At 37.4% G+C, this 25,373-nt stretch overlaps 1 protein-coding gene across 2 annotated transcripts in view; it reads left to right on the forward strand.

Moving 5' to 3' along the window:
• The first annotated feature begins 572 nt into the window (after positions 1-572).
• Positions 573-25,373, forward strand: part of LOC145985236 (transmembrane protein 229b-like) — a 46,823-nt gene continuing 22,022 nt past the window's right edge. Inside the window, exon 1 of one of the 2 annotated variants that reach the window (XM_083119002.1) lies at positions 573-817. The gene's annotated coding sequence lies outside the window, so the exon portion shown is untranslated. Of the gene's footprint in view, positions 818-6,346; positions 6,447-25,373 lie in introns of those variants that run through there. The other variant, XM_083119003.1, reaches the window with a different exon arrangement.

The raw sequence follows: 25,373 nt of genomic DNA on the forward strand, positions 1-25,373 counted from the left end.
GTAGTTAAATCCAGCCTTATCTTTGCAGTCTACCTCTAGTTGCTTCACAGAAATTGTATACCGATGTGACAACACTGGCTGCCCCGGTAGGTCTGAACGGGCTCTTTCCTTGCATTGGCGCCCTCTTCTCCCTTGTTGCCTCTTGAGGGTAGCGGAACGGCCTCTCTCTTCGCTTCTGTCGGCTGCAGAAAAAATGTCCTACTCGACGGGAACGGTGTTCATTAACGTATTTAGCAACGTTGTCATTTTATTGAAACAACTTTTTAATTCTTTACATTTTGCTGTTACCTGCGGTAACACCGGCTACATGCACGCAACGCCTCTGGTGTAATGTAACTTTGAATCTCTTTTTGGCGACTATGTTTTTAGCTCGTGTCTAAACGTTGTTGTTAAGTAGCCAAGTGATGCCTGGATACCGAAGTCCAGTTTCGAATCTTGACATTACTATTTTCCTCAATTATGCTTACCTTCAGTGATTTAATGACATGGTTTGCAACGCTGGGAAGGAAAGTCTGCTATCAGCTGAAAGCCAGCTCGGTAGATGGCGCCCTCTTTGAAACAAATGCCGGTCGATATCCGAATCGGCAAGCGTACCCGCCAGCTGTTTTGTGTGCAAGAGGTCGTTGCAGCATCGAGTGTAGGAGCACGTCGCGTGGAATAAGATTGCAGGAGGCAGAAAACATCGCTCTCACACCTGGTGGAGGTCAACCAGGGCTGCAAGTGGCAGACGTCGGAATGGAGTAGAACGAATCAAGGTCACACGGACTGAAGACAATGGTCGCGGAGCGGGGAACGTAATAATGCAACAACCATAAAGGTAAGGCTTCCAACAGTGAGTGAGCAGTGTGTTATTTTGTTTAGGTGTTGCAACGTGTGAAATCTCTGAACGCTCGTTACACGTGCGCTGTGCCTTTCTCTGCAAATGTATCGACGAGAAAGGTCATCTGTAACAGCTAATGCAAAATCGATGGAGCTATCTGTCGTCCTCCCACACCTGGAAAGCCTTGTAATTTTCAGTTCTGTGTCACGAATTGTGTTCGTACACAGGAAACGATTGCTATATAAAGACCGGATATACTTAGTTGGGAGTTCAAGCTTGATAACATCACGGGACAGACATTAACTCTATTTAGTACGACCACAGTGCTTTTTTATTACTCTGTTTTTGCATTCATTTTTATCGAAAACCGAATTTGTAGCAATGAGAACCTTTTTTATGAATAGTCGTCTCGTTATGTTACTATTTCCTCATGGTTTCTAATTTTCAAAGAAAATTAGTAGGGTTATAACACCCACAACCCCCTTTGGCACACCAGTCATGCAGTGGTAGCGATTGGGTTCCAAAACTGTGGGGCAAGATGCCAAAATTAAGGGGGGGGGGCAAAGACAGTTTACTTTCTCTTGGTAGACAAGTTTTAGCATAGTGTTGGGGCAAAAGTTGCAAAAAGTACGGAGCAACTCCCCCCCTTCCTAATCTCCGCCACTGCACTCATGGTATGGGACAGGCCTGGGCAGCTCATCTAATTTGTGATAGAGCTACTGCCGTCGCCAGGGAGTTTTGTTCGTATGGACGAAATATTTTCATATGGGTTGTGCTTGGGCGATCATGAATATTAGGGAAGAGAGAGAGAGAGAGAGAAAAAACAATATTTCTTCCCACTTTCTCTAATTCATGTTTATATATTTCTTAATCTCTTTCTTTCCACGTTTTCCCTTCTTAACCTCTCTCTTGCTCTCTCTCTTCCGCTGTTTCTATATTTTTCTTTTTTCTCTGTTTACACTCCCGTTCTTTCTTCTTCCGTTTCTCTTTCTGTCCACGTTTCTCTCTGTCTTTCTTTCTCTCTCTCTCTCTCTGTTTCATTCTTTCTCCATCTACTCATATCTAAAGTTCTTCATGTATTTTATTTTACTCTCTTCCATCTCTTTTCCTCTGCGTTCTCTGTGATGGTCCGCGAGATCGATCCCTGGTGTAGGCACATTGCACCGTGATAAGTATCCCACTTTAAACTGTAGCCCACGTCATGATTAGCCTATCTGTGCATATAGTGGACTAAAACTAAATGCCACTCTTACTCAACCAGAAAAACTGCCAATCTCAGTTTGCCTGGTTGTGGAACTTCAGTTGATCAGTCCTCACTGCTACGCGTGTGTGTTTGAGTTCTTGTTTGAAGTCTACTCTATGCACAGTAAGGCTAATGGAACTGGACCTACAGTTTAAAGTGGGTTCCGAACCACTATGAACCTCCACCGGGTATCGAACTCCTCACTGCTACCCATTACCCAAAGTTTGGAATACACTCTCGAAACTTACGAATCAACCAAAGTTGTAACATTTACCTGACATGCTCCGTGAATCACTAATCAAGGATCAGAAACAACATATGTATCTGATTAATCAAAAATCCCGGTGGTGACTTGCCAGAAATTATTTTAATTTTCTTTTTAACTTTGTTCCATTTACTTGCACTGTAAAAAGTTGACTTGAGAAATTATGGTCTAAGACCGTCAATTTTCGTTGCCATCCAAGTACCGTAAAAAAAGACAGTGACCATTTTAAAATTATTAAATTGCATAGTAATAAGGTAATATTAATGATTCACTCAACTACAATTTAAAATCATTAATTGTATTTATACAAGATACAATATTCAAATTGAAATGGAAGATTTTGTTGCATCTCAATGCTTTACTCTAAGATATGTAATATGTATGAGTGTGTACCTGGGGTTAAATTCCACGTCACGTTCACTTCTCATTCAGTATCCACAGCACAGAGAGGTGATGCCGTAACTACCTGCACCCACGAAAAAAACTGGCGTGTCCCGTTTATTCTAAATTAACAGACAAACTGTTAAATTTTAACGGTAGAACACTCTTTTACGGTCATGTCCAATAGTGTACTCTTATTTTTTAATTTACTATATTCATGATGTTTCTATTGTCTTGCCGTGTCCTTTTTTATCTCTTTTTAGTGTTTTAAATTTTAATATTATTAATTTGTACTTTTTGCCTGTTAGGTGGTAGACCAGCAATAGCTGAACCTCGGATAAAATCGAGTTTGATTGAGCTTTTAAATACCAATTGATGGATATAATGCGTATTATTGTGGATAATCTTGATTGATGCAGGCCCGTACCCAGGGGAGGGACCATGGAGGCCATGCCTCCCCCCTCGAGCCATGATTTTTTTAAAATGTGAACCTATAAAAAGCTATGAAAATAACATCGACGATCTTTCAGACATGTAAAAATTTAAATTTTGTCCTTGCATAAATTAATGTGTTTGTTGTGCAGAGAGAATGTCTCCAGAAGTCTGCAGTCTGCGATATTGGGGATTTTTAGTTTTATAACCATTGATACAAGGCTAGCAGGTGAAAATATCTCTCTCTCTCTCTCTCTCTCTCTCTCTCTCTCTCTCTCTCTCTCTCTCTCTCTCTCTCTCTCTCTCTCTCTCTCTCTCTCTCTGTCTGTTTTGGTTAACCAAGCCCGCTACGAACCTTTGTAGCGGGCTATGGGTTAACTCACATTTAAAATTATTTATTGTAATAATCATTGTTAATGCGTATAATTTTATTTATACATAAAATATATTATTTTCTAAACATAGAATTATCGTGGCTGTTCAATGGTTCGGGTATAAGAAAATAAAGGAAATTTGAAAACATTTTTAATTTGCGAAACTCGGAACTATTCGAATACTTCTGACCACTATCGGCGATTGGGTGCCAAAACTTGGGAAGGGGGGGGGGAGGGTGGCAAGGACAGTTATTTTCTCTTGGTAGACAAGTATTAAGAGGCCATAGTACGGGGGAAAAGTGGTAAAGAAGTCGGGGGCAACTGCCCCCAAGCCCCCCAAATAGTACACACTGTGTGTGTGTGTGTGTGTGTGGATCTGGCTCTTCTAAAAAAGTCCTAGGTCAGGGCCTGGATTGATGTATATTCAAGATGCAAAGTTTTCACGGGATGAGCCTTGACTGCTGTAGCCTGCCTCGATCTCTGTACCATCAGGTCGTCTTCGCCGTCGCGATTAATCTAGAGAAGCTGAAAAAGCGACGAGAATAATCAAAATGCAATTGGGTGCAGGAACACTATGAGGGCATCCAAAAATCCCACGCAGATTTTTGTAAGGGAATCCAGTAACTTACCAAAATGAAATCGCACAGCAGGTTAATTAAGAAGGCATTACGAGTATCGCATCAGTGTTCGTTGTTAGATTTGTGCCGTAGTTTATCTCAGAGACCCACGAACACTGTAATTCTGTTGCTAGCCATGGTGCCTGCAGAGAATTTTATTTGAAGTGGGAGAAATAATTTCAGATGATTGTTTCTGTTGTCATGGCTCTCTCTTACTCTTGTTTCTCTTCATTTTCCTCCGTTTTCCCATATCTTTCTTCCCGTTTTTCTCTTTCTTCCTTTCTAATTCATCTGTTTCTCCATATATTTCTTCCTTTCCTTCTTTTGATATTTATTTTATCATTCTTTCTCCTCTCTTCTTCATGTATCTCTTCTCTCCCTCTCTTCCTTTTTATATCTATATTTCCTTCTTCTTTCTTTTTCATAATTCATTCTGCCTTTTCTTTCTTCCTTCGTATCTTTCTTTCCTTTCACTTCGTTTCTCTTTCTTCCTTTTTCTCCTGTTTTTCTGATCTTTCTTCCTTACTTCCTTCTAATGTTCTTCATACTTCCTTACTTTCTTCTATCCTGTTTCACTATTTTCTTTTTTCTCCGTTTCTTTATCTTTCTTACTCTTTCTTTGTTAGTTTCTTTGTAATCTGCTTGTCTTTATCTTGGTTCCTTTTTCTTTTATCTTTCTTCCCCTTTCTTCCAGTTTTTTCTTTCATTTCCCTCACTTTTCCATATTTGTCTTCCATTCTATCTCTATGTCTATATTTTCTTTCTTCCTCTGTTTCTCTAAATTTTACTTCTTTGGTTTAATTTTCATCTGTTTCTTTATATCTATGCCACTTTTCTGTCCACTCCCTGTATATGCTCTACTACCCAATAAGGGATTCTGAAAATTTATATAGGCTATTTGGGTGGGCAGAAGGGTAGGTTAGAGTTAACTTTTGCCCATCGGCAGCGACGGCCCTAGTTGCGAGGAATAACATTGATGAAGCTGTGTCCCAGTGTATTTACTGGGCTTCTCAATAGAGAGCGCATCTTTTCACAAAAAGCATATGTTGATTTTAATTAAAATTCTGATGTATTTAAGTTAACTTGGATACATTTTTACAATTTTAAAAGTGTATGTGGGTGACATACAGAGTTAGAAAGCCACATCAAATTACTAAAATAATTGTAATTATTTTATTTTTAAAGACGTAGCCACTGACCCTGACAACAATATAGCATTTCAAACATTTTTGCTGCACTACATAAACGTACATGCCGCTCTATTAATAGCCACAAGAGGTGCAATGGAACACAGACGGTGTGAAAGTCAGAAAATCATAAATTGGGTGTTATCAGTAATCCTTGTAACAACCGATATACTACATTCAATTCCAATTGTTCGCAAGTTCACAGATGAACTACGTCACACATTTACAAATGAACGTTCATGTGATATCTCAAGGACAAAGTTTTCGTAATAGATCGACTGTATAATCTTTTATTTAATCTTTTAGGTTCATATTTGACATTTCAAGTGCATATTCAGCATTTAAGTGGTTAATCGATATTTCAAATATTTATTTTAAATTTTAAGAGATTATTTCACATGTAAGTGCATATTTTACGTGTATGTGCTTATTTGTATTTAAGTGCCTATTTGGTATATTTGCAACTGAAGTTCTTTTTTATTTTCACATAAGTGACCATTTTTAGTAGGACTGACACGTGACTTCATGTGAATGTGTTACGTATGCGTTATACTGACCACTCACCCGCACGTTTTCAGAAGAAGGCATTTGAAAATTTCGTTATAGACATCGTCCATTCGTTGAAGTAGAGGCACTGTGTAGACTTATTGGAAAGATTACAAACCAGTTCAACTCAAGCGGAATCAAATTCTGGTTCGTGAAGGCACTTTTAGCAATTCTGTACCCCCTCCCCTCCTCTTCTGAGTTTATCAGCAGTATAAATAACTTTGTAAGCAACTGCCCAACAATTACATAACGTTCAGTGTTGGTGCAACCGTGCAACATGTTGAACTCTTACGAACGGAATTTGCCGGTCTCAGAAGGTCAACTACGTCAGATCTGATTTGCAAATTCCTTGCCCTCTTGAGATTTCTGTGCAGCGCTCTCCCCTTTGACGCTAGCGATCCTGAGTTCATGTGTAATATTTTGATACGTCACTGATAGCGCAGGGATATTTTTACCGCACGGGTCGTCCATAGGCTATCTCTGGTACAATTGTCCCTGAAAAATTATAATTAAAAATCTTGTCAGTTTCATATCTCCAAAAGACTTCATCCAGCTCGCAAGACCTCCCGGATTTAAGCAAAGTAAGTACACCTAGTAAGAACGTATCGGGAAGGGGGCATAAAGTGGTTTAAACCAGGGTTGTTAAAGATCCAGGAATTTTAAATAAATTCAATTCCAGTCCAGGAGAGAAAATGAGCAAGCGTAAATTGGTTCTGGTCCGCAAAGAACCTTTTTATCTGTAAAGTATTTAAATACGGTCTAGGAACCTTTTTTCCGGCTCAATTTAAATTCGGTACAGGAAACTTTCTTCACAATGAATTTAAATGCGGTCAAGGCACCTATTTTCCGGATCAGTTTAAATAGGGCCCAGGTTCCATACTGAAACGAAAGAAAACTCAACTTGGACCGAATTTAAATTGTGCGAGAAGAAAAAAAGTTTCCGGTGCTGTTACGGAACCAAATATAACCCATTAAAATGTATGGGTCCCTGGGCCTTTAACAACCGTAGTTTAAAGACTAAGGCAGTATTTGTTCATTTTTAAAACTGTAATTTTTGATCCTAGTATTTCGAGTAGAACGAACGTCCACGCCCATGTTAATTGGTATAGTTAAATACAGTACCCTTTAACTATTACTGACGTGCCCAGGGTTTCGAAAAGACGGGGGGGGGGGGGTGAGGAGCTACGTAAATTTTTTAGTAGTCAATCCTCATTTTGCCTTCATTTCCTGTCTGTCATTCTATTTTTTAAGACTGCTTAGCCAAAGGGGGGTTATGACCCCCCATTAATCCCCCATTGGGCACGCCAATGTTTACTATTCTCCGAGCGATTAGAGATTATAACTTATTTATTTATTATGCTCCACACAATAGGCGTCATACAGTGTAGCTCGTACATAATACATTTTCAAATGTAAAACATACTTAGAAGGTGTGTTGACCTTTGGACCAATCATTTTCTGACTTTTCTGTTCTAAAAGAGACAGACAGACAGACAGACAGACAGACAGACAGACAGACAGACAGACAGACAGAGAGAGAGAGAGAGAGAGAGAGAGAGAGAGAGAGACAGACAGAATCATACGAGAGGATAGGGACATTATTCTTTCAATAGTTAATAAGTTTTATTTTGTACATCGTTTGTAGAATCTCTCAGCTCAACTTAATAATGACAATTTTTCCTATACTAATACTGGGCAGAGTTCCAATGGATATATTTTCATACGAACAAGTTTCCTGTCTTACATCAGTATTAATATGAAATCAATTGTATAGGCAGCTTAAATATTCTATTATTTACACTTAAAATCATTAAAGAAACATGATCGAATGCACATTTAAAGGACATTCTGTTCTTAATGCATGGTCTAACAGTTAAGATAACGCAATGAGCTGTATTAGAGGTTGATTCATTCATGTTTGGGAGTTTACTGGTTTAAACCGCATTGCAACTGGCGTTTTCCAGTCGTTTTACACAGTTGCTTCGTCAGAATGCTAAACTAGTACTTTAAGATTTTCTTTACCGTTATAGTATTTCCATATCTCTTTCTTTTCGTCCTTTGTTCTTTCGTCGTCACTAATTGCACAATATAACCTGACGTTAAGTCATAGGTAGCGGAGTGGTTAGCACATCGCGCTACGACGCCAGGGGTCCCGGGTTCGAATCCTGGCCTGGACATGGATGTTTGTGAGTGTCCATTCATCAATTTCATCAGATCATCACTCATCCCCATATTCGCAAATTGGCCAAAAGTGGCACAAAAAGCGAAGTAAAATAAAGTAAATCAATCAATTAAAGTAGCAGTGCGCACTTAAAGACTAACGTGCACCTAACATGGCAAGTATACAAATGTGTCTTGTCCATGATCGTCAGTGTTCATTCCATTCATCCGTAAAAAAGAACAAATAAATAAATCATTCATTTGTTCCAATCGTCGCGGTTAGTCCGACGGTAAACTTCCACGACACGTTCATTGATTGATTGTTGGTGTTTTAAGTCCACTTTATGCACAGTAAGGCTAATCGGGACGGTACCTACGGTTTAAAGTGGGATCCGAACCAGTATATGCCTTCACCGGGTATCCAACCCTGGGCCCCTTGATTACAAGGCGACGACGCTACCACTGCACCACGTTGTCACGGGATAAAAGGATGTACTAGATGAGAAGAAAATCTGTGTTTCTTCAAGAAGAGACTAAAAATGAAAGAGCTTCCGTTTGTTTTCCATTGCAGAGTAAATATTCCGTTATGAATTAAATCATTCAAAGTGATGAATTATGGAATTGATAGCAATCCCCCCTTCCTCCGTCTTATTCAAGGTCCGTTCACCATTTGCATCTCAAACAGTCAAGCATTTACATACAGAACCTGTTTCACTGCACGAGTGACCTGGTTGAATCGGAAACCATTGAAATTCAGAACGGCAGTGATCGAAGTTCAACATTCCCAGAACTTCCCAGTTTGTTGCGACGATATTATACATATAGTAGGCAAATTGTCCATAGTTATTTTCACTATTTTTTATTCTACATCCTTTGGGATTCTGTTGATTGGAAGCAAATAATAGCCTCCACTTATTGACGTTCTTATTTCAATTCACGATATCACATTGTGGAAAACATACTGAATGAAAATGGAGATGAACAATTCGCCTACTGTTTCTTTTGCGTTACGTGTACAGTGGGATTCACAAGTATTACCAAGCAAATTGTCCATCACTACGACCATGCTCTTTGTTTTATCCAATGAGAGATTCGAGAATTGAAACAAAACACCAAAGAAGCTGCTGACTGCATCTGCATCAACATACTCTAAAATCTACTTCTTAAAGATACATACGATGCAAGAAAAAAAAATTAACGAAAATTGTCATGGACAATTTGCAGTACAATACTTGTGCATCCCACTGTACGAGCTTCATTTAGAGCGGAAAATGTCTTGTTGCCACATGCCTCGTTCTTAAAGGAGCATTTGGTTCCGGGTTCGAATCCTGGCCTGGGCATGGATGTTTGTGTCCATTCAATCATCACTCATCCTCATCTTCGCAAATTAGCCAAAAAATGGCACAAGAAGCGAAGTGAAATAAAGCAATTCAGTTAATCAATCAATCAATCAATTAAAGGAGCATTTATGGTTTTTACTTTGCCTATAATTGCTTGCCCCTAATTGCCATGAATTCTTAATTTACCTGAGACAGTACGGTTTTGCATGACTTAAATGCCCCATATGTTTTAAGTCTATTTTATTCTCAGATACTTGGAATTGGACCCGCAGCTTGTAATTGAATCCGAAACACTGTATTTTTAAAAATGAAAATGATATGTTTCCAGTGGCGGTGATTAGGAGGGACCTTGGGGGAAGTTTCCCCCTTCCCTCTTTGCCCCGACCTTTTAATGCTAAACCTTGTATACCAATAGAAAGTCAAGTGTCCTTGTCCCCCAGTTTTGGCACCCAAGATCCGCCACTGTATGTTGGTTTTAGTAAACATGCCTTAAATAGTGCGCAGAGTTCGATTATCGGATAGTGAACTTCTAGACACTCAGCAGTAAGTAACAATTAGGTCCATGCCCTTACAAGGTGAAAATTTATCAACATAACCCCGAAGTCAACAACCCACAATATTTACTATCTATGATTATAATCGAACACAATGAACTGGTTGGAAGGAGATAATGGCTAATCTACTAACACAAAGAGGGATTAGGTATCTGATAATGCAGTTCCATATTCTCACTCCTTTGTATTCGGTGTGTATATAATGATTGCAATTTTTTATCGTGATAGAGTAAACATGTATATCTAATCGAGATTACAATAGATCTGCTGGTTGGGTGTGCTCTGGAAGGCAAACATGTTGAAGGTAAGGTATTAGCATGTAGCTAGGTATATTGTGTACAAAGAATGACAAAACATTAAGTACTGTACAAGGATTCATGTTTCTCCATGCCACTTGAATGCACCTGCGTCTTAGGCAACGGTGTACAAAGGAGGGGCTATCGGGCTTGAATCTTCCTCTAATATCGTCTACTAAGCAAACTACAGTATATATTTTTATCAATATCGGGCTCATAATGCTGTTAAAGTGGCCAAGTTTACACTTAAAAATGGCGTAGAGTCGCCACTTAAAAATGCCAAAGCTACCACTTACAAACGGTAAAACATGCACTTACAAAAGGCAAAGCTTTCACTTAAAAGTACCAAAATGTGCTTTATAATTTATATTTTAAAAAATTGTACACAAAGAATTCTTGGGGAGAGTTTAGAAGCTTAGAACTATTTAGTAATACACTGCAACTCTATTTTCCATGTCACTATTCATATGTTACGCTAAGGAGTCCGTGAACAGCAAAGAGACAAGCTTTTATTTTTACTTTTTTTGTCCGGAATCGCTACTAACTTTACATAATTCAGTATAGAATATCTCTGATGCTAATTTGATGTCCAAAAAGCAAGGCACTGTTGCGTGCAAAGCGTGTCAGAAAATTTCGGTGAACGGTATAGTAGACGCGTTAGCTACGTTAACGACCGGGTGGCTTTGAAGTTCAAGGACCGCGCCCACCAGCTGAAACAATCACATTCAACGCAAAGTGTTGCCACACATCTACTCTCCACATCTACTCTACGCCACCCGGCTCAGTATTCCTAAAAAGGAACATGAAAGGCTTGGAAAATGAGGCCTAACTACTAAAGAAGAATGCACGTGACCCTACCTAACCTTTCAAGAATCCTGGGACTTGCCCTTCGCGATCGAGATACATCGCGGTATCATCTCGTTGCAGACAGGACTGGCGCTAGCCATTTCGCCGCCCTGGGCAACTGAGGCAAATGCCGCTCCCTTTCGACCCCCCGTCATTACGCAGCAACGGGAAATTGAAAATCAAAATCAATATATTCCTAAGTAAAACATCAAGCTATAAAATAATAAATAAAATAAATAATGTTACACTATTGAACAAGCGGATGTGTCTACCACATCATAACTTTAAAAAATACGACACTAAATTACAATTTCATTATACGTATATTAAATGTAACAACCTAACAAGTATTAGGAAAGAAATGCCTTGAAGACTTGAGCTCATATTTTTACCATTGAAGGCCTATGATACGATTGGATTTTTTTTAAAAAAAATACATGTAATGTTATTTTTCGTATGGTCTCCTTTGGTGCACTGTTCTGTTTTATGACAGCCTAAAGTACTTTCAGTTCATCTTTTAAATCAGTAGGGTAAATATATTTGGAGCCTTCATGTGTTAATATACAGGCAAGTTTTGTACACTTTTGAGACAAAAGATCAGATGCATGGGCGTCGCCAGAATTTTTTATAGGGACGGTCAGGCCATTGATAGAACTTGAATAGTAGAAATAACAACAATAATAATTATTATTATTATCATTGTCTTGATATTTATGATATAATACCTATTATAAACCAATGAAAATAAACCCAATTTTTTCCAAAATTATTATTATTATATCGTTGGGGAGAGACTTCTAATTGATCCACCGAATTAGTGAATATCCCGTATCGTACCCAAGGTATTGAGCAAGAAGTATAAAGTCTTAGCATAGCAGGTATCAGAGAAAGGAATGCTGAATAAGTAATCAGGCAAAGGTCGGGTGATTGACTTGGAAGGCGTATGTGGCATGAGGGTTGGAATTGTCAGGAGGTGTGATCAGTTGGCGAGAATAGGAGAGAGAGCAAGGTCTGCGAATTGTGAGAGAGGAACAAAGTGGAGAACGATTATTGGACGATGGTGTGTGATAGATTCGATGTCAGACAGCGAGGTCAGACAAGTGATAGTTGAGAGGACAAGCTAGGAACAATCTCCATATATTTGTAAGGCAAGTAATATCCTTTCATTAACCAATCCATATCGATTCAGTCGTGGAGAGTATAAAACCCATATTTAATCTAAGCTAATTTCTATCGCCATTCCTGTAACACATTTAGGCCAAGCGAGTGATAACTACCTGAGGGATGAATGAGGAATAGCTACATCACCCAATTAAATCTAGAGGTTCTTGGTTCGATCCTAAACGCAGCATGGGAGTTGCGTTACGTGGTAGAAGTGCTTTGGGCTTCTCATCCATTTTTTTTGCAAATGCGATGAGAAAACACTGCAGTACGTGATATAATGCGATTTTCATCTATTTTATCCCGAAATATGATGAAAATAATAGAGCCTTCTAGCTTTTCAAATTACGTACGTGCGATATGGCGCCGGAATTTTCACTTGTTAGCGCTTCACGTTGTGTTAATTATCAATTGTTACCAAAGATCAAGAAAAGAAAGCAAAAGGGAGGCCTAGCAATATGCTACGCGGTAAGGCGCAAATACATAAGAGTAGAGTTTTAACTAGGTTATTCGGCGATTGGCTTGTGAAAAGATGAGAATTAACATTAGGATGTTGCATAAAGGTTGGTTAAATATTTTAAAGATGTGTTCGGTACTGTCGTCACTCTGTTACGCGATTGTTGAACCTAACTTATCAAATTTCCGGGAGAGTAAACAATTGAATTGCTGATAATGTCCTGTCAAAGCCACGGGGGGATGAGAAAAGAAAACAAGCAACTTAGTGCTAATTTTAAGCTAATCAAGCATTTTTCCTGCGCATAGGCTAATCATAGAATCATGGCGCAATCTAGATTTATCCACCCCGACATTCTCGAAACTATCCAGTTTGAAGGTAACATTCACGAGGATGTATTAAAATTCATTGACAAATTTGAAAGTTTAGCTATTCTTAATGAGTGGAATGACTCAAAGAAAAGGCAAATGCTACCGGCATTTTTGGCTGATTCAGCATTGGAATGGTTCAATACTTGGAGTCGAACTCAGGAAGCACAGGATATAGATTTTGTAACTTTAAAAACTAAAATTGTGGAAGAATTTACGGAACCGGGGGACACTTTTCAATTAGAAGAACAAATCAGATTACGCTTCCATCAGGAAAATGAACCTGTTTCAAAGTATGTGAGAGAAAAACAGTTATTGTTATTAAAATTAGATCCTGCCATGGACATTAGTGAGCAAATTAAGCAAATAAGCGGGGTTTTACAACCTAACTTTATGAAAGAAGTTTATAACAGGGAATATGATTCAGTGCATGAAATGTTACGAGACCTGAAACATGTTGAACAATTCAAATATCTTGTGCAAAAACGTAAAATTCTAGAAACTGAATGTGAGACAATGAAAGCTCTGTCGTATTCTGAATCGAGTCGAGCCTACATGCCGACTCAGCAAGCTATCACGTTGCAGCGCACGGTCAATGGTCATGTTGACATAAGTTATTCTAAGGCTAATCGGGAGATCGAGGAAAGATTAAATGCACTGCAACAAGACCTTGATCAATTACAGTCGAACACGGGACTCCAGTCTCATGAGTCAGATTTAGTTTCGCAATTTCAGAATCTTGAGGCTAAAGTAAATGCACTTGCAGAACATCGGAAAAAACATTCATTCACTGAGTCATCATTCTCATATACAGTTAGAGAATATGAACATAGAGACAGAAACAATAGGAGAACCTATTATCATAATAGTAATCATAGAGCTCAGAATAGAAATACTTGGCATAACAACCACAATAATAATCTCGACACACAGTCACAACGTTCGCCTAGGGGGCGATGGCGCAATGGCAGTAACCCTCGATTTCAGAGTTCGCACTTTTCATCTTCATCTCCGCGAACATTTTTGGAGCAACAACAGGGGCGCGAAGATCCAAATAACCATACCAATCAGGTTGTAAATACAAATCACTCTACTTTTCGTAAGAACAGAAGCAATTTTAAACGAGTAAGACCTACATATGACGACGACCTAGGTGTAGGACCTTCGGGGAAAACTCTAACGGTCTCTACTTTTCCTTCTGAAGATCTGATTTACATCAATGTGAAAGTATATGGGGAAATTCGACAGTTCATCCTGGATAGTGGAAGTCAAATTTCGGTAACTGGAGATAAGAACATACCAGTCAATGCCAAGCGATTTAATATAAATACTGCGATTAGAGGGGTCACTAATAGTCAACTGACGGTTAAGGAAATTGTGTTACTACAATTTTCTATACATAACCAAACATTTGTTCATCCATTTAGAATTGTTAAGGATTTTAATCAAATTACTATCGCAAATTAGGAAATGATTTCTTGAAGGGACAAAAGGCTAAGTTAGATTTTGAGGAAAATAAGCTTACCTTGCATAGATTTGGCACACCTCCTAGAAACCAAATTAAAAATGAGAATGAGAAAGCCTTTGACGTGTCAATCAAAGTTTCCCATTTGTTACATCATGTTTTGCAACCAGAATTTGTAGCTGCTAAAAAGATAAAAGTGAAACCCAGGACACATATGTGCATTCCATTGAAATTGGCTAATTCATATGACAAAGATAGGACACTCTTGGAACCGGACCTACAGTTTCAAGAGAAAACGGGATTGATGGTTGCCAGAGCAATTATTAATCCGGATTCGAATCTCATTTGGATCACAAATCCTTTAAATTATAATGTTACAATTAAGAAAGGCACTATTATCGGGAAAGCTGAAACATGGGATAGGCCAATCATGAGTAACAATAATGATGAGAATAAGGATGAAATTGGTGAACAGGCACAGGTTTTCGCGACGGAAGAGTCAGGGAACGTCAGTGACGCACGGGCGGACCCTAGTCGGTTTGGTGTGAATCCGAATTTAGAACCCCAGCAAAAGGAGCAACTTTTGGCTGTTTTAATGAAATATCCACATGTTTTTGCGTGGTCAAAGGATGATATAGGTAGAGCCACGAATTATAAACATAGAATTCAACTAAAAGATGATACAGAATTTCACTTAAAATCCTACCCAATTCCAGTTCACCTTCGTGATGAAATTAAAGATCAGATTGAGACTTTATTAAAGCAAGGGGTTATTTCTCCTACACAATCACCCTTTAACTCTCCAATTATCCTTGTAAAGAAGGCAAAGGGGGGTTATAGATTATGCCAGGATTATCGCAGATTGAATGTTTCGTCTGTATTTGACGCTCTGGGTGTGAATAACATCAATGAAATATTATACAATATGGGGGGCAAGAAATACTACTGTACGGCAGACTTGAAGAGCGGATTCTTTAATATTCCTCTCACCGAGGACAGTAAAAAATATACAGCATTTACAATACCAGGAATGTCACAGTATCAAATGAACGTCGTGCCACAGGGCCACGTCAGTTCATCAAGTGCGATGACTCGTTGCATTCACCTAGCGTGCTCAAATTTGGATCCCAATCACTTTGCCCATTATGTGGACGATTTATTTTGCTTCGGAAATACCTTTGAAGAAATGCTCGTAACTCTGGAGAAAATGTTACAATGTTTACAGGCTGCGGGATTAAAACTTGCGATAGAAAAATGTCACTTCGGCTACACTGAGGTTATTGCTTTAGGACATAAAATTTCAAAATTTGACTATCGGATCAATGACAAAATCATTGATTCTATCAAGAAATATAAGACACCGACAACTGTGAAACAAGTTCGCACATTTCTCGGATTAACATCCTATGTCAGGAAGTTTTTAAAATCATATTCCGAGATGGCACTTCCCTTGCAAAAATTGATAGGAAAAAAGAAGAAATTTCTCTGGGGGGAAGAACAGCAAACTGCGTTTGAGAGGTTGAAGGAAGCTTTACTTACAGCTCCTGTATTAATGGCATATGATCCATCAAAAGAAGTAAGGGTATATACGGATGCAAGCAGTAAGGCTATTGGCGCGGTGATTTTACAACCGAATGCGAACGGTGATTTTCAGCCTATTTCCTATTGCAGTAGAGTTTTAAAAGACCATGAAACTCGACTTTCAACCATCGAGCAAGAATTGTTGGCAATCATATACGCATTTAAGTCATTCAGATTCTTTTTACTTGGGAGACATTTCGAATTATTTACCGACAACCAAGCAATCACATTCATTCGCTCCTCAACGCAACTTTCAAACAAATTATTTAGATGGTACACGTTGATGGCCGAGTTCGATTTTACGCCAATTCACTGTAAAACTACACAAAATATGGCGGATGCTATCAGCAGGGAAACAGAACATGATCCAAAGGATGAAGACGAGGAGCTTCCAGAGCCACGTACATTGTTATTGTTAGATGAGACAATTGATGTTGCTATACACCAACGAGAGGATTCTTTTTTTGGAAATATCATTAATATTTTGGAAGGAAAAGAAGACGAGGGGGGCAACAACCCACCCAACCCCTCCCTGCAGAGGCAAGCTTGCTATTATGTTATGGAAAATGGACTTCTTTATAGACAACATAAACTGGGGGCTACGACTAAAAAATTATTATGCATACCGAAGTCACTTCGCAACACTGTTATTGAAACATTGCATAGTTTACCAGCTGGAGGAGCACATTATGGCTTCACTAAAACATACAAGAATGCGTTGGATAGGATTTACTTTCCATTCATGAAGAACCATATTCAGAAAATGGTCAAGGAGCGTGTAATTTGTCAGCAGAATAAGCGCATAAAAGGAGCACCATATGGAGAACTTTTAACGTTCAACTCACAGAAACCATTCGATAGAATCGCTTTAGATTTTAGCGGACCGTATCCACCAAGTGGTTTGCTCCGCCATAAATATATACTAAGTGCAATCGATCATGGTACTCGATTTTTAATTGCTCAATCAGTAGCAGATACTTCAAGTGAGACAGCAGCTAACTTCCTTTTTGAAAATGTAATTTTACGCTTTGGATGTCCCTCTCTTATAGATACGGACAGAGGTACTTCATTCACAGCTAGTTTATTTAAAGAACTATCGGAGAAATGTGGAATCCATCATAAATTCGCTCCAGCAGCTAATCACAATTTAATTGGATTATTGGAACGATCACATGCTATTTTACAGGGACTTATGAAAAACTTCGTGAACTCAAAACACACAGATTGGCTTTTATACTTGCAATCGGCCGTGTGGTCGTACAATGTTAATTACCAGGAGAATTTGAAGAACAGTCCATTTTTTCTTCTTCATGGATTTACGCCTAGATTAGTCTGGGAGAGCGGACTACATTTAACGCCCAGTGTGAATGTAAACAACGAGATGAGATTCAAGATTCTCGAAAAAGCACGAGCAGCAGCTTATGAGAGTCTACAGAAACGCCACCGACAAGCAAAAAAGTACTACGATAAACGTCATCAGTCCATTGAATTTACACCAGGAGAATTGGTTCTAGTATACGATGGCAGTCATCGTGTACACACCGCTAAATGCTTTTCGGGAGTATATAAAGGACCTTGTAAAATTATAGCATAAGAAAATCCCAATGTTTACAAAGTGGAATATAAGACAAAACGAGGACAGACAATCGTGGACTCAATTTCGATCCAGAGATTGAAAAAATACTACGCTTCGGAACACGGTAGCGGCGATGAGAATGTAAATGGTGATGATGAGACTGAAGAACAGGAACAGTCAGGAGTGAATGATTGAGAACATACCTTTTACCCTGTACGTAACTTCCTTTTCAGTACTCTGATGCACTAAATAAATTTTACATCTTGCAAATATTTTTTTAAACTAACAAACACTAAAATTATGTGAAATATTATTGTTTATCCCTTAATAATTGCACGGAAGTGTAAAACTAGTTATTACCACACTAAAATCTTTAGTTACAACACGTAGACATCGAGGTTTCATAATAATGAACAACAAGTACAGTAACGCGCAATAATAATAATAATTAATATTATTGTATTCACGGATAGTGAACAAAGGGAATGGTGATGAATATAAATTGCGCGCAAGGAATTTTCCTCAGATTTCTGTAGGCCTGCAGAGAACTGATGGAAATAATCTTTTGTGAACTACAAAAGATAAATAGTGTAAGTCAATAATTGACTTTAGTATTTTTTATGAATAAAATGTGTTAAACACATTCGGAAAGGAAAATGAGAATTAAAATTCTCTATGATTTAGCGTGGTTAGTCAAAATAGGGTTTAAACAAGTACACATTTTAATATTTCAATTGTTAAATTTAAGTTAATTACATTTATAATTTTAATAACTAAATAAATGACAGAAATATGAGATTATCAGTTTTATAAGATTTAAATAATGTTAAAATAAAGAGAACAGTTATAATAGAAGCTGAATATGCATACAGCCAGTTAATTAGTCAATTCAACGAGCTACAGATCAATAATAACTAAATAAGTATTGCGATAATAAGAATTATAATATAGATAATAATAATACGAAGAGAATAGTGAATATTTTGGTTCTTGGATAATTATATAGCTCAAATAAAATGTATCACATGGAAATAATATAAATATTAAGATTACTTTTATAATTTTATGCATTCTATGTTAAGAGTTAATTATTTTTTATATCTTTCTTACATAACTTTACATAAAAGCTAGATTGAAATCTAATATGAAGATTAATAAGTCAATTAAGAGCATAGGAGAAATAAGTAGTATTTTAAACATACAGCTACGATCATGTGTTATCAGCAGCCTTGTCAGATTTTATTAACAATTTAACGACACAGTCATGAGATGAATTACGACAGTCTTGAAGGAGTAAAATATCTTTCATTAAACATGTACATTACTTTGATCCATCTAATTTGGGATACTTCATTCCAAATACGACTCAATTAGTTTATTGAATGTTATAATCAAGTTACTTAGAGTACTTCCTAACATTTTCTTTCCCCATGGTAGAAATTTCCCATCTTGTAAAATTCCTATTTAAAATTTCCCTCACACGTATTTCATACTTCTCGAAGCGATATCCAAAGTCAACTTCAAATGCCTTCATGGTAAAATGTCTTTCGTCAGCAAAAGGATAAAGTTCAACTCGGATGCAACGGAAATCATTCCTCTTTAAGCAATGGGGAAACTTGAGTTACATTCAGAAAGACCGAACAACTGAAGAAATATGCAAGTTAGGCATTCTATTCGTTTCTTGCGGCAACGATATCTACCTACATCGGTAGGAGCAAAATTCTCTCTTGACATGAAGTAACCAACACGTTGCAAATTAAACAGCATATATCTCACATTCCACATTAGCCGGGGAACTGAATAAACTGCCGACAGAGCATTCTTTCAACTCAGGCTATCGACTTCAAGGATACAAAAGAACATGCAACCTTATGTCCGTTCAGAACGATATTTCTTCATCTGGCAACATTTGGAATATAAATTGCAATTAAGTTTTCATTTTTATGTCATTTAATTTTAGGTGATTATATATATAGCTTAACACTACCAATTGTCAACTTTCATTTTTTTTGTCTCCATATTCTTTTGTATACACAATTGTATATATATATTTAATATTCTTAGACTGATAACAATATCATTAGTGGGGAAAGAGTCAATAATGGACAACGAGATTTCGAATTCTTAGAATATTATTTTACGTATTTCAATTTATGTGGACAATATTAGCAAGTGCACAGGATATTTTACAATTAATCTTTCTTAATGACGTTATTTTTAACAATATTATACTAACAGAAGGACGATCGTTCGACACATTATTTTTTTAGGTAATATTTGAAGTATTTCATTCAATTCAATTGTTATTTATAGATATTTTCAGTCAATTTAAGCGTTCATATATATTCAGAAACCAATTATAATTTAAATTTCGCAGTAGTATACAGTATACACTCATAACATCTTCAAGAGTATTTACAGCATTACATTCAATTCATATGTAAAGTTCAATTTGCTTTTAGTAATTATTAGTAGTTATATTTATTTTCTCCAGATTGTAATTATATTTGGTGTGTAAAGGATGGCATTAATTAGAATTTGGGTAATTTATAGTAAGAGTAAATGTTATGATTGAATCGGTACTCCTTTTCAAATTCCATTTCCTAAAATGTAACAACTCTCAACTACAAGATTTTTCATACTTGTAATATTTACAAGCACTATTTTTTAAAAAATAAGGGTGACTTAGAGGCGCCCTTGTCTCAACAAAACCTCTACACATACCGACATATTAAGTTCTCTCACAAACAACATTACACTTACGATCAGGAGGAAATGCCTGTTCGGTATATGATGCAAATTTCCTTTCCAAAACCTACCTGAATTGCCTCACAGATAATTCAAATTTTAACGGTGAAATGAACATTTTAACAATATTATGGAACCATGTTAACAGTCCTCAGTTCAGCTTTTTCACAGATGTCAGCTTCCAGAGATGGTCACCAGCTAAAACCTTGGAGAAATAAGAAATCAACACGATTTACACCTGAAGGACGCAGATAAATTATTTTGATCTACGATTTTTTTGAGAATTTCTCAAGATTTTTATTTCTGAGATTTTTCTTTTATTTTTTCGACACGTGGAAACATGAATTACAATTCGACCTTTCATCAATTTTAATTACGCAGTTCAGCGAAATCAGTTGATAAGCAGCAAATCGTTTAACACGGATCTCCTTCATTCTATTCTAATTAATTCCTATTGAAGTCAAGTAGTAGTGAGACCCGATATTCAACGCTGATAATACATACATCGATTTGAAGGAATATTTACATACAACTAAATACTTCACATTCACAATTCGACGATATGCAGTTCTCTACTGTACGTTTTTCATCAATGACAATATTTGTAGCTGCAAAGTTAATGCATCAAAGTGAAAAACATTTTTCACGGCCACAAGGAACTACTATATACATATATACGTGGTTTGGTTCAAGAAGAAACTTCATTGCTATACGCAGAGACTATTAAGTGATGTTAACAAGAGTAAAATTATGGTATTTTACTTGAACTCTTTGTGAGAATCAGAATCACTCAAGCATTAATTTTATGGACAAATGTTAGTGCTGTGATTTTATCTATCGAACACTATTATATTCTTATTTTCAAATACATAAATTCATGTACATACATTATTACTCAAGGACAGTTACTGATACAGTGTATATATTTTGATTAACTTCAAGTTTTCTAAGTAAATATTTACTGTGATACTTGACATATATTATAAATAAAAACAACAGCGATAATTACATGATACACTAAAGTAAGAGACGGTGAAATTTACATCGATAATATGACATATGTGTGCAAGTGTAACTCGGATGAGTATCACAAACGTTGCTGATTTTGTAAATATTAACTTCAAAATATTTAATAGTGTTGTGCAGTGTCAGTGTTTACAGGATCAATTACATACTACTTCGCTAGTGTCTCATTGAGACATCAATTTTGACAAGATCCATTCTTGTGGAACAATGCTTTTATAATTTTCTCACGTGGTGTCAGAGTGTTGCAAAACAAACAAAATAAATAAACAAAACTTGTCAGCATATGAAAGGTAAACACTGACGTCATCATGTAGTATTGGAACTTAGGTGTGGAGCGTAAGACTCTCAATGAATACGCGCACGAGCAGATTGACGAGTTAGCATAACAAACTCACATGTCAGTGTTTACCTTTCATATGCTGACAAGTTTTGTTTATTTATTTTGTTTGTTTATTGGTTATTTTTCTCCATTCCTTTTTTTCTTTTTAAAGAACTATATTAATCAAATTACATATTTTTGGTTATGGTATGTTAATCCAATAATTTTGGGACTATATTTTATAATAAAAAAAATATCTCTATAGAAAGGATCGATATGGAATGCAACTTTAAATCTTTCATATTTAAGTGAAAATCAAAAGATTTTCTTTAGGGGGTAGAGGAGCGTATCGTACCCAAGGTATTGGGCAAGAAGTATAAAGTCTTAGCATAGCAGGTATCAGAGAAAGGAATGCTGAATAAGTAATCAGGCAAAGGTCGGGTGATTGACTTGGAAGGCGTATGTGGCATGAGGGTTGGAATTGTCAGGAGGTGTGATCAGTTGGCGAGAATAGGAGAGAGAGCAAGGTCTGCGAATTGTGAGAGAGGGACAAAGTGGAGAACGATTATTGGACGATGGTGTGTGATAGATTCGATGTCTGACAGGGAGGTCAGACAAGTGATAGTTGAGAGGACAAGCTAGGAACAATCTCCATATATTTGTAAGGCAAGTAATATCCTTTCATTAACCAATCCATATCGATTCAGTCATGGAGAGTATAAAACCCATATTTAATCTAAGCTAATTTCTATCGCCATTCCTGTAAAAGGTAACCTCTTGCATTTATCACATTTAGGCCAAGCGAGTGATAACTACCTGAGGGATGAATGAGGAATAGCTACATCACCCAATTAAATCTAGAGGTTCTTGGTTCGATCCTAAACGCAGCATGGGAGTTGCGTTACGATCCACTTCATACAGTTAGTGTACTGAAATGCATAGATATTTTATTTTGTTAACTGCATAACTTGTCCAAAAAAATATAAATATTTGGGAAAATGTTAGTAATAAAGTTCTGTTGTTTCACCTCATCCCATAGAAATGATATAACTCACTGTTTTGGAATTTTGAAAACTGCAGGACCATTTATTATTTTAGTTTAAATGGTAAAATATGAAAACATAACCTGGTTATTGTATTTTACACTACTGTATTTTCGATCCAACGCTGTTTTACTGGTTATTCTGTTCGAATATTAACTGGTCGTTATTTCTTCAATTAACAATGAAAGTAACGAGCTCCCTCCAGATCTGACAAAACTTTTTTTTCGAACTTTAAATAAACTATGCCAATTTCTAGGACGGACCGGTTCGAACCCCCTCCCGACGCCCATGTTCAGATGGCATGTCTTTAAGCTTACTAATATCAAGCAAAAAATCGACTTTGTACCGTGTTTCCGGATCTTCAACAAGTTTCGTCATACTGGAACTAGTGCTTCTTTCGATTTCGGACTTGTACTGCCTATATTTGGATCGTCTATATGTAAATTTGATTCCATTATTTCGCATCAACTAAGTACAGAGGTGCAAGAGGGGAAGTCCCCCCAGTTCTCGCCACTTGTGCCTCCGCACTATGCTAAATCTTATCTACAAAGGGAAATAACTACGTTTAGTTTATGTTTTTAATAAAATAAATTACTGCCTTGGTCAGCATATTTATATTTTTTCATAATCATGGAAACAAGGCTTAATGGTGTTTTAAAGGGAAATATACTATCTTCCTCCCCAAAAGTTTTGGCACCTTGTCCCCCCCCCCCTGTTTTTGGAACCCAGTCGCCGCCACTGACTAAATAACTGGAATTTTTCATCACTTCTTCTTATTTCAAAGTGCTCTTATATATTTGCATTTATATATACAGCATCTATCACATCGAGATTAATGTTTTTTATATATTTGCTCACTACATTTATGTGGAATAAAATTGAGCCTATTTCTAACAAGTTTTATCAGTAATATTCCAAATTCCAAGTTTTCAATGGGCTTATTTTTTTCTTCTCTTCCAATTTTGCCGCCCTAGAAATTTTTCGCTCTGGGCGGTGGCACGATTCGCCCCCCTCCCCTTTTTCCGCCGGCCCTGGCTTCAGGGTCTCCCCGATGGCGTAGTGTTAACGTCGTCACCTTGTATTCAAGAGTACAGGGCTCAATACTCGGTGGAGACACATTTTAAATTGTAGGTTCAGTCCCGATTAGAATCGTTTTTTTTTTTTTTAAAAAAAACAAATATTAGGCATAGCCTATTTAGATGTACAGCAATCTTAGATATCTAAATGATATTTATTAGAAATCTCTGCCGGTTTCATGCTAGAATTGAAAGGATTCAGATTTCGTGAAGTGTATGAGTAATCTCTCTGTAATGGAAATCCTTGGGAGAATGCCCAAATCAATAACCAAACATTGAAATACTCACCAGTAGATGAAACGAACGGAAATGGAGTTTTGAGCTAAGATCACGCACGCCATGAAATATGTTTCGCGAAAATAACAGCATGCAAAATAGGAACTAGCTAAAAAAAAAATTTAAAAAAAATCGGGGGCAGAAATTCGTGGGAAGTGTTCTGAGCGAATGATCTCGTGATCTGAAGTAGAAATGTTCCGTGTTCCCTATCCGAGCTCTAAGTGGTTTCAAGTTCAAATGTGGCTGAGATTTCCCGAATTTCAATATAGGTAACACTTAGCACGCCAGCTCTGACCTTCATTAATATATGAACAAAACCTCTGTGATTTCATAGTTTGGGAAATCGAATACTTCAAAGAAGCGTAACTCACCTAACTTTTTATTTTCTCGCTACTTGCGTTAGTACCGCGTTACTTTATCTGCAATTCCGTTATTAACGCGTTATTTTCTCGGCACCTGCGTTAGTAACATGTTACTAACTCAACAATAGTAAATTCGATATTTTTCTCAAAAGCAACACGACAATAGCACCCAGTCGCCTCGCACACAGACTGGCGCCACGGTTGGCCTGTCTCGTCTCGTGGAAATGCTGTGAAATGCTGTCTCGTCTCGAAAATATTCGTTTGCCTCGGGACACATGATCAATCTCGTCTCGAATTTTTAAAAGCCTGTCCCGTCTCGTCCCGTGGGCAACACTAGATGTCATACCTATTCTTTACACTTATTGCCGCTCGAGTGCAACACTTAGTTGGCGAGAAACAGTGGTATCCCATATTAGGGTACTATCCGATAATCGAGCTCTTTCCCGTATCTCGATACAACCCCGACGGTGAGATATAAAGGCCAGTGGCGAAGCGTCCTATGAGGCCAGGAGGCCGGGCCTACCCACGCCATTACTCTTTTAAAGTTGTATTTACTTATTTCGTCAAAACATATGTAATGAAATGCAAAAGTTTGGAATTTTCATTTATGATAATTACAAAAAAGTTCTAACCCTGTCTAGTATACGCACTTTCCACGGAGTGAGGCACATTTTCTGGGGCCTCTTCTCTTCACATTCTGTCATACGGTCGTATATGCGGGAAGCCTAATCTTACGAGTACTGTACGTATGCTTATAACGTGCTCCTGAGGCCGGCCTCGCGGTGTTACTCACTAGGACGAACAGAATGTCAGCAACACTGCATTTCCGCCAGGGTTGGAAATTTGTGGTGTACCAG

Source organism: Lepisma saccharinum, chromosome 3 (genome assembly GCF_977018435.1).
Source record: "Lepisma saccharinum chromosome 3, izLepSacc3.1, whole genome shotgun sequence".
Lineage (NCBI taxonomy): Eukaryota > Metazoa > Arthropoda > Insecta > Zygentoma > Lepismatidae > Lepisma > Lepisma saccharinum.